This window comes from Mchenga conophoros, linkage group LG5 (assembly GCF_057382185.1).
Source record: "Mchenga conophoros isolate Kocher_MC1m ecotype Shallow Benthic linkage group LG5, M_conophoros_male_GT1.1, whole genome shotgun sequence".
NCBI classification, from domain to species: domain Eukaryota; kingdom Metazoa; phylum Chordata; class Actinopteri; order Cichliformes; family Cichlidae; genus Mchenga; species Mchenga conophoros.
Window position 1 is genome coordinate 26,671,528 of NC_140530.1, and position 14,336 is coordinate 26,685,863.

Genomic DNA, 14,336 nt, shown 5'->3' on the forward strand with positions numbered 1-14,336 from the left:
ACTTCATACAAAAAGCCCCGGTATCAGCAGCTCGGTAGATTTCTGGTAGCAGTGGATCTCCCTCAAACACAGTACACAATTGACCTTGGACCTTAAAGGATGTTTTTGGAACAACAGCTTTTAAGAACCTTACCAGATGTCTCAATGCTGTTTAGACATCTGGCAGAGTTGGCTTTGTTTTTGCATCTAGTCAAAACACCATCAGAAGAATTAACTGCCCCGCAGTTACTTATTTTTTGGCAATTAAGAAAAACTAGAAGAACCATTTATTAAATTAAAAGAACTGATTAGATGATTATGAGTTCCACAGAGTGAAGCGTGACTTTAGTGCTACGTGGTGGGGTCAAATTACAAACATTCGTGAGATTCCAAAAGACTGAAGCAGTTTGTCTGCATTTATCTTTTACTCATCTTTGACCTGTGATATTGCACATCTGGTCAATAAAAATTGGAAGATCACAGTGCTTCTTATGTTCACAGAAGGAGTAATTGATTTCTAGACATGTTGTCAACTAGTCCTTTCACATGTAATCACTGAAGGAGAGTTTGAGTAAAGAATCCATGAATTTAAAGGTCTCCTAGACAAACCAATCATTTTATCCTGTGCTAAAGTAAAAAGGGATTATTTACTTTACCAGGAATTTGAACTAATGGCTTTGCATTGCAACGTGGTAAAGTTGAGCAAAGTTCAAAAACCATTTGCCACACTGGCCTCATTAAAACGAACAAAGCTCTGGTAATGTTGATATTTACAAGGCCTTGGAGTTGCTCACAGCGTGAGGTTCCTGGGCTCCTCCTTTCTGTGTTTTCCGTGTGTCTGGCTTTGTGCCCGGTGTCTCCAAGCACTCCAGTTTCTACCACACTTTAAATTGTTCATAGGTACATATGTGGAGAGGATGAACTGCTAACCTTTGAATGTATCAGTGCTGTGATAAGAACAGAGTCCTTTCCAGTCTGTAACTCTGATCAGTGCAGAAAGAAAAATAAAGGCAAAAGCTCATTTATGTAGATGTCTGGTGAAGTACCAGCGCACAATTTCCCCTAAAAAAATGCAATGACATTTAAATGTGCTCCTGGTACAATTTTTAATCGTTTGTGGTACAATGCAACCCCTTTTTTGCTTTTAAAGGAATAATTTCACAACATTTTACGCTAGTTTTTATAGAAAGAAATACAGCAGCTGACGCAGGACCGAAGCCACTCATCTCTTCCTGCTGACCCTCTGGCTTGCCCCGCTTATAGTATACTCAGTAGTTACACTGATTCTATTGTCACTCAGCCAATATTGTACACAGACATAAACAAAGCACACTGTCCTATTGAGCTGAAGTTAATCTCCTGCAGGCCTCTGAACTCACAGTCACAGTTTCTCCTTTGTATGACTGAGTACCCATTTAGCCCCATGGAGACAATTTTACTGTCCTGTGAGTCCCTCATCACATGTTTGTTTTTTCACTATTAATCATTAAATGATCTAGAACAAGAGTGTACACAATGTTTTAGTAATAATGAATCCATTTAGGGACAGTTGTAACAGGAATTACTTACAGGAATAGAATAAGCACACGTTTCTGTACTTCTGTATTTTCTCTTTTCTGAAGGATATTGCATAATTAAGTCTTCCAATAAAACTTTTGTTACTAAATTCTGAAGCAACCCATGTAGAAAGAACTTTTTGGGATTTTTTCTGATACAAAAGGACCAAAAGAAGCTGCCGTCAGGAGGTAGGTTAAGTGGTGATGATCGAACCATACATGCATGGCCATATTTGATTTTATTTTAACTTGCCATGGTTTTGGTAAAGACCCTTGTTTAAATTTCATTCTGCCACATCTAAAGGCGATGACACAAGCAAACATTATTCATACAGACATTGTTTAACTTTAAAGGGTAACTATAGTTCATAATAACAGTTTACACAAATGACCTTTGTGGTTGTTTCATGAGGAGGACAGTCCTCTCAGATGATGACCCTACAGTTCCAATATGTGACCCCACAGTTTGCTGGTGCGACTGACATCTGTACACATAGTGTCTACCGGACTTTGCACGATCATTAGTCACAGCCAACACAGCATTAAACAATTTTAAGTTTCAGGAACACCTGAAAACTATTAACAAAAGAACACGATTAAAGCAAGGTGAATTCAAACTTATTATGTGATACTTTAAATGCTAAAATAAAACAATTCATCGCCTACAACATGGCCTAAACTAAGCATTTAAAATAGGTGGGGTATTTGCTGTGGGGAGTACAAAAGCATTATAGCCACCATGTGATTACATGTCGATTTGTACCACAACTTACTGCAACCCAAAAAGGGCAAAAATCTTTCAAGCGTTTCAAGTGACCACCATCTTTGAGGCCCATGTGTTGTATGTAAGGAGCAGTGAAGAAACCACAATTACTTACCACAGCATTTCCACTGGTTAGAAAAACAGAGAGAGAAAAACACACTAAAACAGACAGTTGCTTCATAACCTTAAAATAAAGTTCTCATTGTAATTAATTAAAAAAAGCAAAAAGTGAACAAAGAAACCTTATCTCACAGCAAACCCCCAACTAAATCAATTTCAAATGTATGTCAAGCAGCATGTGTGAAGTAAAACGCAGTTCTTCTTCTTTTTCTTGGTTTATTGGTGGTTGGCAACTAGGGTAGAGGTGCATTACCACTACCTACACTAGTGACAGCGTCTCTCCAAAAAGGTCTTCTGAGGTAAAATTAATCTTCAGTTCCTTTAGAGTTCCTAAAAAAAATTTCATTTCCTCATTGCCAGTGTGACACTTCTCAAATTAAAGCCAAATTCTCATTTAATGATGGTGCTTTTTTGAGACTGAAATATTGCAAATACAATTCCTCTTTTGTCCTCTATCAAGATGCTCTACTACAAAGGGAGTTCAGTATACCCAAGGTATCTTTCCATTATCTAGATTCACTTACCCTATCATTGGCAGTCGGGATAACATTCATAACATTTAGTTTAGTTTAGTTTAGTTTAGTACATCTCCTAAATGACTAAAATAATACCTGGACACTCCGATGAGGCACACAGTTCATGCTTTATTCAGTAGTTTCAATAAGGTATGGTGTAACAGCCTGCACCTATAAAAAGTATACTCCCAGAAGAGAGTCTATATCATACCTAACTCAGAACATAACCTGCTCAGGGTAGTTTTAGTTTTCAGTCTATCAGCTGCAGTTTTGCTGCTATTTAAGGATTTGACAGTAGAGAATGAATTTAAAAGGACAGTTTAAGATGGATTATCACATTTTACAACATATTCACAAATAAAACAAGAAAATGTAAAAGATAACATAAAAAATAAAACTGTATAAAAATAGTTTTCATTAGATATAATGATGCTTTGTGCTGCTGGGTACACATGCTGCAGGAACACAAAGTTCTCTTGCCACCCAATAAGGTAGCTGTACAAACTTGAAGTGGACCAATCAGATAGGGAGAAGTACAAACATACAGAATGTTTGGCAGCTAACAATCTCACATGTTAACTACATGTGAAGGAGGCAGACCGTGTCTAAGGCCAGCCACAGTTTTTGGAGCTGGCAGCTTGTTGACGTTCCCAGCATTCCCTGAAACTGGAACTGTGGAAGATTCTCTGAACTTCTGGGACGTACCAGAAGGAGGAGGGGTGGAAAAAGGGCGGGAGATCAGGGTTAGTGCGGTGGAGTGTTCTTACCACTGGACTTTATTTTTAGGACTACAAGAAGAAAGACTGGGAGAGCGAGAAATGCAAAGACAAGCTGCTTCAGTCACATTTTAGAAGAAAATTGACTTATCATCATGACCCCAAGAGTGTTTTTATCATAATCTGCTATATATTTATTTGTGCTGCATCACTTCTGCATTCAGCAGCCACACTTGTCTGAGTTTGCCCAGCAAATTAAAGAAGTAGCTTCTCCTTTAGTGTTCTTCAAATGAAAACCAAAAGCAAGCAAGCAAGAAAAAGCAAGAACACGTGGGAGAGAGGAAGACGATTACATGTCTGCACTGGGTTGGCAAAATGTGTGTTTTTTTTTGTTGTTCTGGCACTGAGTCAAAACTGTGTTTGACTGCAGACTCTGCAGAGCGGTTAATAACCAGCAAACATTATGAAATAACCAGTGAGAATGTTGTGTTTATCCACTTCTGCCACTCTGTGACTGCAATCAAAATGTGAAAAAGGGCCGCCCTCAAAGGTTAACTATTGCACCTAAAGTGTGGGTTTGCAGCCACGTTGACATTTAATGCAAAAAGCTGGAGTAATCTTTAAACTTGAGTTCGATTTTGACCACTCCTTACTGAATACGTTTGAACCGCCTGCAGGGCAGGTAGTAAAGACGTGCCTTTTACCAAGATGTTCCATTTACCGCAAATTCCCTGGTAACAAAATATTGTTACATTACTGATTATCAACAATAATGAGTTCATGAGGTTGCCAGTCTGTCACAGACCACTATTCACACTTAACTGGTGATGATTAATCGGTAATTTAGAATCACCAATGAACCTAACCCCTGTGGACTCTGGAAGAACATGCAAACTCCACACTGAAAGGCCTCAGCCAGGTGGAGGATTTGAACCCAGGAACCCAGTGCTAACCGCCATTTCACCATTCTGCCCAATAATGGACATTTAATAGGCTAATTGCGTTTATAACAAGTGATACTATAGTTAAACTGCAGCTCAATAAATGAAATTTCTGAGACCTTCTACTGTCTTTTATCATGTTCTATCCTTTATGTTCATAAATACATGTGGTTTGAACATGTCTCTTTTTCTTTTTTATTTAATCTTTGGATAAAAGCATGATACATTGCCTGCATCAGCTGACACTAGTATAGATCAAGATAACTTTTTCCCCACGTGCACACACACATGCACACACACCACAATCCATTTGAAGGGGACGTGTTTGGATGCTTATCCATCCTCTCCATATTTGGCGGCTTTTTGCAGTCACACACATTCCCCTGCTGCTCCTTCTCACCACGACTGGGACAGAACCCAAGAACCTGACGACCTCCCTACCCGCCCCTCCTTATCCTGCTTCAGCAGGTTCACTGGGTGATCTTCTGGGAATCAAAAGCACCAGCACTGTTTTTGGACAGCTGGGCAGCGGGAGTATTTCTTTCTCCCTCCAGGAAAAGTGACGAAGTGTTCACAGAGTGACACTGAGCCTGAACTGTGTTTGGCCGCACAGCCATTCTATATTTGTAAGGCTAAATGCCAGCCTGCTCTATATCATATACAACTTATGGAAAAAAATACAAAAAGAATGACCTTTCTCTAGAGTTTACTTTGGAGAAAGTTCCTGTCACAAAGCCAAAAACATGCACCTTTGTAAAATAAAAAAAACGTATTTCAGTGATCCACACGGCACTCTTTCACTCATGATCATGTGTTTAAGCAGAGGTGGCACCAACACTGCTGATTGGCCGGCTATACTGTAGCAACTGGCCCCACCTTCACTCATGCAGCTGTAGCATGCCTCATTCAGAGTCCTCTCCAAGAATAAATGTGCTACTATGTCATCAGAGAGAATATGATGTGTCCAATGCAGCTGAGTGGGTCAGGTCAGTGAAATCCTCCACTCGCTCTATTTCAGGCAGGAATCTGCTGGCAGGAGTTTGCTGCCTCGACACCCCGGAGACCAAAAAAAAAAAAAAGGCTTCGTCACAGATTCTACACCTGACTCTGCTCTCTAGATAGCCATCCATGCCTACTCCTCTACACTTACATACATAGCTTTGAAGGGCTGTACTGTTCGAGGCATTTGGAACAGTTCCAGATGTTTTTGACTGCTTTTTGAATTGTATTTATATATGAATGAAATATTACATATGGGTGCTGTCTTCCTTAAGCTCCTGTTGTCTAGCAGAGGCCAAGGAGTTGCGCAGTATCTTAGCTGTCACCAGGGACTACACTCTTCTAGACAGAAACTTCAGATGTTGTGTCTGGAAACTGCTGCAGCCAGTCGCCTAGTTTGAGGGTTACAGCTCCTAATGCTGTACCACTGGGACCACTTTGGACTTCCACATCTGCTCCAGTTGTTCCTTCAACCACTTACTTCTCAGTTTTCTCATTCTCTTTCTTTCTGATATTGCTGTCAACTGGGATCTCCACATCTATCAGTACTGCTCTCGTCTGCTTCTTGTCAAACACCGACATTTGCAGTTGGTTCGCCAGCAGCTGCTTATGTGTCTGGAACTGAAACTCTCAGAGGATATTAGCTCTTGTTGTTCTCGGCCACTTTAGGAGGTGTATGCCATCGGGACTTACAAACTTCTCATCCATAAGCAGCACAGATGTGGCAGACTCTCGGGGGAATCTTTGCACAGACAGTCCTGCCATTTTCACGTTCTTAGTCCTAGTCTATGTGTGTCTTGTTCCAGTAGCCCACCTCTTATTATGTATTTCTTGGTCCTCGACATCTGACCCAGTCCTTGGTTATGGCAAAAGGGATAGTTTCAAAATCAAAATCCTTTGGCATCCAGGGATTTATTTTAATATACTTTTTTTTTGAATGAGTCGCCCAGTTTTGGAGAAATGCAAGCCTACTGTAAAATATAATGGAACAACGTGCCACTTTCTGTGTGGTGCTCAATAAGCCAAGAAATGCATCTGAAAAAAAAGATATTAGAAAATATCTTGCAGAAATGATCATGGGCTTTTTTTCTTTCTAAATGACACTCAGTAACTGTGGCACCGTGTCACACTGTGGAAACAAACATCCAGCTACTTACAACGCAACTGTATTCAAACACTCAGCTGACCTGTAATGTTAGCTGCAGGCTTTTACGTCAAACTGCTACCAAAAAAGATTTTTTGTAGTAACTGAGTCATGATTTCTGGAAAGAGACGCTGCTGATGAGTTTTTAAAATGCATTTTTGGGCTTTTCCACTACTGTCGGTAGAATGCAGGCTATAGTCAATGTCTCTAAAACGGGGTGCGCCACAGTAATCTAGATGGATAAGGAGCACTAAAGGCCAGAGGAAAAATGCTCAAATTAACTCCTTTTAACTTCTCATAGAAATTTACTCAGTGGCAGCACTTGTTTGGGGCTTAACCAACATGTAACCAAAAGCACACCATGTTCCCTAGCCTTAATCAAACTCATTGAATTTAGGATTGGTCTGTGTCTCCTGTTATGTGTTCTGACCTTTCCTTCTTAAGGTCTCAGTATGTTTAAGTTCAGTTTTCACGGAGTACTTTGTTAAGTTGTTGAACGCGATTTTTATTTGATTCCGTGGTATTTATTGCAGGAAGCCTCACAGGTTGTAAACTCAAGCAGTCGGTCCTTCAGAGCTCTTTAAACACACACACAGACACACACAGTCAGTGCAGAGTCAGGCTGACACAGCTGACGTGGCGTCCACACAGCACGTGGAGGAATGTGTGGAGGGAGGTTAAGAAAAAAAAGGGCTGAGAGTTTTCAGTTGAAAGGATCTGAAGGGGGAGGGCCACATTTAAAGCGCTCTTTCTCACTGGCACACATTTTGAGCCCTTACACAGGCAAAAGCACTACAACCTAAAGCTCGTGTGACAACCCTGTGTTTGTATTTTTGAACGCTTATGTGAGTGACTGAATAGGTGGCTGCAGAAAGCTGATTGGCCAGCATGACAGCTGTGGTGTCAACAGCCAGCTTGTGGGCTTTTCTCTTTTTCTCTTTGCCCCCATCATGTAAGCAACACCTTTTGTGCAGCATACTATGTGCTTACTATGTGCGTCATAGTAAACATGAAAGTCAAAAGTCAAAGTGCATGAATTCAACACAGTAAGTTGTGCTTTTATAAGTTTTCAACTTGGAGACAAAAATGTAACTTCTTATTTTTTCAGCATCTCCCTTTAGGGGTCACCACAGCAGATCATCTGTCTCCATCTTTTCCTAGAACCTTCTTCTATTAGTTGATGATCCGCGTGTTTGATTCAGCAAAGACTTTACACTAGATGCTCACCTGATTCAACCCTCATCATTTTTCTGAGTTTTGGTCTGGAACTAGGAGCACACTGGCTTGTGGCCCCATGTGGGTGGATTGTTTAACATCTACAAAAAATCTCCACCACACTAGTGACATATTATTAGTATCAAACCTGAAGCTGCATCACCACCATCTTCCTACAAGCTCCAAATTGTTTGGAAGGGCGTGTTGCGGTCCAGTCTGACCACACTCCCACATTTTTAAACATGCGTACAACAAATCAGCCTGGTTCTTCTCTTTTGGTGTGTGGTAGGTGTATAGCTTTAAATAGTCAACTAATCATTATGAGTACCTCATCTGGGTACTTGTAGCGTAGTACATGTAGCTATGCTTGTTAACATGAACATGTAGGTACTCGAGTATGCGGTATGAGGCAATTCTAAATACCCTCATGGAAGTAGTCAGAGCTGCATATGGAATGTGTAGCATTTTGTTATCTCTTTTCTCCTGTTTTTGTATGTCAGGCTCTGTGGTTTTAAGCTTTGGTTTGACCTTGGAGGTATTTTAACATAGGCTGAATAAGCCACATGTCCATAAATCTCACAAATTCTGCTGGAAAAAAGACAAGTAATAAATACTTGCATTAGCTTTTAAAAGCTATGAAAAATGGAGTTTCACTTCCATATTGTGTAAAATGCACAAATGATTCACCTCTGGCTCCTTGAGAAAATATGCAATGAAGTTGCAAAGTTTTATTGTTGCTCAGGAGGCTCATGTTCCTCACACCCACAACCAGGACTACATTTACATATGCACTTATGAGCCTACAAACATCATGACATTCAGAGGTGTAAAATGGAAGAGAAAAACAATATTCATGGCCAGAGCCTGTACATTCCTATTGGGTTAAAGTAGCAAATAAAACATAATCTGCTTCACCATACAAACCAGTGAAAGCTGCTGAATAAGGTCTAATTTGCTCATGATACCTATGCGCTGGTTGGAGTGCTTTCACAGCATGAATCTGCCCCCCTGAGAAGAAGCTGCTGGAGCCACCATGTCTGCAGATTGCACAGGACAACAGGAGCAACATGTCAGGATCAAACTGCATGATAGGAGTCTGATAATGGCTTTAGTCCAACAGACAGTGTGTCAGAAGCATGAGCGAGCATAGACCATGACATTTATCCTCTGGAGACAAAGCTTGATGAAGATTAAAGCACTCCTTTTTTCTTTTTCACTACTCTCCCTAGTCAGAGTGTAGCCTACTCAATCAAAATCATTTGTAGTTGCCAGAAGATCGCAAAAAGCAGTTTGTAACAGCTAACAAGTTATATTATGTCACAATATGTCTAAAATGCCAAGTTTTAATGAATACATAGAAATCAAACTTTTTTTGTGCATGCCTACACCCATCATACTCATCACTAAATTTGAAGGTGGTAAAGAGTGATGACATCTCCAGTCAGCTCTGACTTTAATTGGAGGGGGAAACTGCCTGTAGGTCCCATAAGGTCTGTTTGACCACTGAAAAACAAGCATAAGAGGGTGATTTTGAGGTCAACTTGGAGCTTTTTTTTAACCTCCTGTAACCTGATCTTAGTGTGAAGCACTTTGTGATTTTTATCTGTAAAATGTGCTATATAAATAAATTTTACTTACTTACTTACATGCAAAGTGTCACTGCTGAATGGCAGGTTTTATTGCCACTGCTTAAACCCTGACTAACTGCTTTGCCTCTCCCCATCTTTGTGCTAAACTGAGATAGCTACTTGCTGAAGAAGTGTCAAATTTAGGGTCATGACAGTGGCACTGGTATTCATATTTCTTGTGAAATAGTAAAATGATATTGAATGGTAGGGTCACATGGTGTGTAAGAGGGAGAAAAAAAACTACAGGCTGGTTTTCTGTGGTTGCCAGTTTGTTTGTAATTGGTAAATCATTTGTTTTTGCAGCTTGTACTATTATCATTCAGGTCCGCCCACTTTCATCTGTCCTGCAGCTCTTCGTGCATTTCTTGATCACACGAGTCCAGACTCACCGGTTCACCTGTTCTCTGTAAAAATGTCTGAAATGTTTCAGTAGTCTTGTCATGTTACTATGATCCCAGATCCTTAAGTGTGTTAAAAACCAGAAAGAAAAAGTAAATCAATGTCAGAATTTTAATATTACATGTAAGACTATCTTAACACGAACTTGGCTTTTGCAGTGTGTGGATGTTGCAGCACACACCTCTAGTTATGGCTGTGGCATATCTTTAAATTATAAGTTGTTAGGGGTTTTTTTTATAGCTGACATTAACTGTGGGGATTTTTTAAGCCTCAAGGGTTCTTTAAAGTCATGAAACTCCTGCACAACCTCAGTTGCATTATTTCAAAGACACTTGATCTATTATTGCATTTTTTCCATCCATTTACACATGGTTTTATTGCACTAAAATATTTTCCAGTTGCATATCGGGAAAAATGTTTCCCCTCCTATGACTCTATCTGCAACAAACAAGTCCTCTTTGTTCTGTTTCAGCTTAGCAGCAACACCATTCAGCAGACCATGACTTTCTTAACTTGCTGAGAAACTACACCAGGAGTTTGTTATCTTAGCTGGCGTACATTTCTCCAGACATGTCTTTGATTAAATAGCTGTATTTTTCAGTCATTCTCCAAGCTAGCGCTAAAGGTCCTTCTTCATTACAGACACCAGCACACTTGCACTCTGACCCAGGTTGTTTTTTCATCATGAAAAGAACAGCCCTTTCGTATGCTGTAGCTGGAAGATGGGCATCTGCAGCATGAATCTTTTACCAAATCAGGCTAGCATAGCGTGCATAAACAGTAGTAAAACTTTAGAACTTATAATTTGTACAACCACTCTTTGCATTTGTTACTCCCTTATTAAGGTTTATGCAGAGCACCGACCAGGATCTACTCATGCAGCAGTGTTTTAAAGTGCAAAAAAGAATCTTATGCTGTACTCCAGGTATTGTTAGCAATACCAATGGCTAGGAAGCAACACACCGACAACCTAGCAAGACATTTTCAACCTACTGATTCTGGAATATGGTCATAAGTGGGACATCATTCCCAGCCTTAACACTCAAGATGTAGCATAAAGGTTCCCCTCTTTGGCTGTTTGCTTCACCTGGCATATTTAAATGGATTTGAGCAGAGGCAAAATAAGGTTTTCTGGACATAGACAAGACTTATGACCCTAAACTTAATAGGGTGTTGTATGTATGTAAAGTGCAGTGCTGGACGATGGGTGGCACGGTGGTCAGCACTGTTGATTCACAGTAGAAAACTATGAAACTCTGAGGCCTTCTCTGTGGGAGTCTCTATGCTCTCATTGTGGCTGTGTGGGTTTAGTTCCTCAATCCAAAGACATGCACCTTAGGTTGCATAGCAATTCCAAATTGGCCGTGGCTACAAGTTAGATGTAGTGCATAGAATAACTAAATGTATTGGTAAATTCCAGTCCATTTCCATAAAGTCAAGTTTATTTTTGATGGAATGTTTGAGACCAGGAACACGCTGTTTACTTTACATGGAACCTCGTGCATTTTTTGGTGCCCATATTATCAGGTTAGGGAAGCCACAAGGTCTGCATGACTGGGTCTCACCATAAATATAAAGTAAAACACCTGGTAAGTTATTTAACCATGTATGTTATTAGATCAGAATCAGGACTGTCTGTGGATACCACACGTTTGAGCCACAGCAGTTCAGTGAGGTGGCCTGCCACGCACAGTTTAAAGGGTACAAACCCTGCTTATAAGGTTTCACATTTTCTGATGAGTTTAAAAGACCACACCTCCCAGTGCAGCATCTTTGAGTTCAGCAGATTCTGTAGTTCTGCTGGCTTCATCATACTGTGACCTTCAGCTTTTTCATTTGAATATCCCAGTCTGTAGTCTGAGCTGTGGTGGGAACATTTTGCTGATTTGAATCACTTAATTCAGTTTAAAGCTCTGTAGCTGTTGTGTCTCATTGTAATGGATTAGCCTATACAATGTGCACAAAGGTAATTGCTCTCATACTGACTTTTTAAATAGGCTTTTAATGAGTAAATAAAGCACAGTGACTCACAGATGAACATGGTCCTTTATAAGTCACCATTGAGGGAAGCTCACTGGTGATTCATTTCAGTCAGCTGAACAAAGACAAAAGACACAAATCCATCCACAAATGCAGTCCAGATGCAGTGGAGTGTTTTTAACAAACACGTGTTTGGAAATGTAAAAAACAAAAACAAATAAACCAGCGAGGATTGTGATGAGGTAATGGAGATCAGGTGTGGTGAATCACATTAACTGATTCACCTCCTGTTTGGAGGAGGTGGGCGGACTGAGGGAATCCAGAAAGGCAGGGAATGTCGGAAAAACAGGGAGGGACCCTGATGCATTAGCATTTTAACAATTTTGGGAAGACGGTGCATGATATAAAGTGGCGCACAATACGGTTTCAGGTGCAATTCATAACAGAATGTTGTAATGAAAAGATGATTGTCCTAGGAGTACAATACGTCATTTACTGAGTACTTTAGAGCTGTGCTCATCACTTTCAAGTAGCACCAACAGGAAACCTACACCCCCACCTTCAAGACAAGTGATAATTTTATATCCCACTTGTCTTGGTGCCTGTGCTGTGAGGGAAGCTCAGTATAGCCAGGATATCATTTCCTTATTTGGTTTTTCTTACATTACCTTATCAACTCAATAAATCAACTTGTGGTCTCCCAGTGCATGCTCTTTCCCAGTGCACGTTTGCGCAGAAAATGCAAAGAGGTTTCACAGTGCAAATGAATAATACTGGATTAAAGTTGGTGAGCTTTAGACACTGTGGTCAGTAGGACTGGAAAGATAGCAAAATGTCAGCTATAAAAGTGTAGAGCTAGGGATGTCCTGTTGAATTATATTACTATTTAAGGCCTAACATGGCTTTAGAGTTGCCATAAGACTGTATGCTGTATGCTATCAGCACACGCTTGATTTTGGACATGTTTACTGATGCCACGTTAGTATAACAAACCCAAAGTATTAACAAAGAACAACTAATTAATTGTAAAGTGTTTTATCCTAATGTCATTTCATCCAAAATTGTGAAATTACAAGAAAGGGCCTCAAAATCTGACTTTTTGCTGGGTTGACTGAATGGAATATTAGCTTAATATTACATTACGGCATGTAGTTGTCTGGCCTGTTTAAGCAATGTTATCCACTCTGAGTGTTAGCTAGTATGATAAAATGACTAAATTAACAACAATCAGAGAAATAGCTATTTTTTTGTGATATATGGCTATAAATATAGAGTCAGAGAGAATATCTGAAAAAGTCTATAAAAGAATGTTTTTGGGCTTTTCTGTTGAATGTTAGCCTCTGTATTATGTCACAGGTCAGCTGATGGCCAAAGCAGACGGGAGATGGACTCAAATGAGACTGAAACCATGTAAGTTTAAAATACGCAACCAACTCTGAATGTGTGCTATCATACTGACCATGTATTACTATAGTAGAATATAATGATTGCACAAATTCATAGTCACTAATGACACTTGTCACTAGTGCTGGGAGATGCTGCAAATTTTGGTATAGATCTGATACCAAGTAAATTAAGAACAGTATTGCCAATACCGATACCGATACTTTTAACCTAAGGGAGCTTGTGTAGAGGAGAGGAGTCTGTCTTGATGTATTCTGTCATTTAAATCTGCCATAGGCTATAAAGAATTAACGTGATGATATTTCTTCATTTTAAAAAAAAAGATAAAAATGTATTTAACACAGTTCAGTGGGATACAGTGGGGTTAGGTTAATTGGGGATTCGAAATTGTCTGTAGATGTGAATGTGAGTGAAACTGACTGGCTGTCTCTCTGTGTTAGACCTGCCACAGACTGGCGACCTGTCATCGTGGAATTGCAAAAGAGAATGATGGACAGTGGGATACATACTGGACTTTGAGGATAGAAACAAAGTATCGATTCACTTGCGGTAGTATTGATCCGATACTGATACCAGTGTTGGTATCGATACAATCGATATTTGGATTGATCTGCCCACCTCTACTCATCACGTTTTGTTTAACAACAACAACAACAACAACTAATAATTTCCATAATTTAAGTTGAACAATAAAAAACCCCTGTAAATGCATTATGAGATAATGCATTTACAGGTGCCTACACAGGTGTGTCCAACATTTTCTGCCTTTTCTCTCTCCTAACACTTCTCAACACCACAGGATCCACAGGAGGATTTAGTGGAGGCTGAAGACTCTCTACAGTAAGACAGTATGCTGACCTTGGGTTTTTCAAGTATTACCCGCTTATTATTTGTGTTGTTTCACACAAATGTGTGAAGTGTGAATATTTCATGTTTAAAGTATTACCAGAGAAATGTATTTCCTTTTGAAACACTTA

General features: G+C 39.8%; 1 long non-coding RNA gene across 1 annotated transcript; it reads left to right on the forward strand.

Moving 5' to 3' along the window:
• Nucleotides 1-5,509: 5,509 nt before the first annotated feature.
• Nucleotides 5,510-13,908, forward strand: LOC146574733 (uncharacterized). The gene is made up of 3 exons (XR_014892578.1): nt 5,510-5,576; nt 13,312-13,365; nt 13,800-13,908. It is a non-coding gene; the product is annotated as an uncharacterized LOC146574733 (long non-coding RNA).
• Nucleotides 13,909-14,336: the final 428 nt, after the last annotated feature.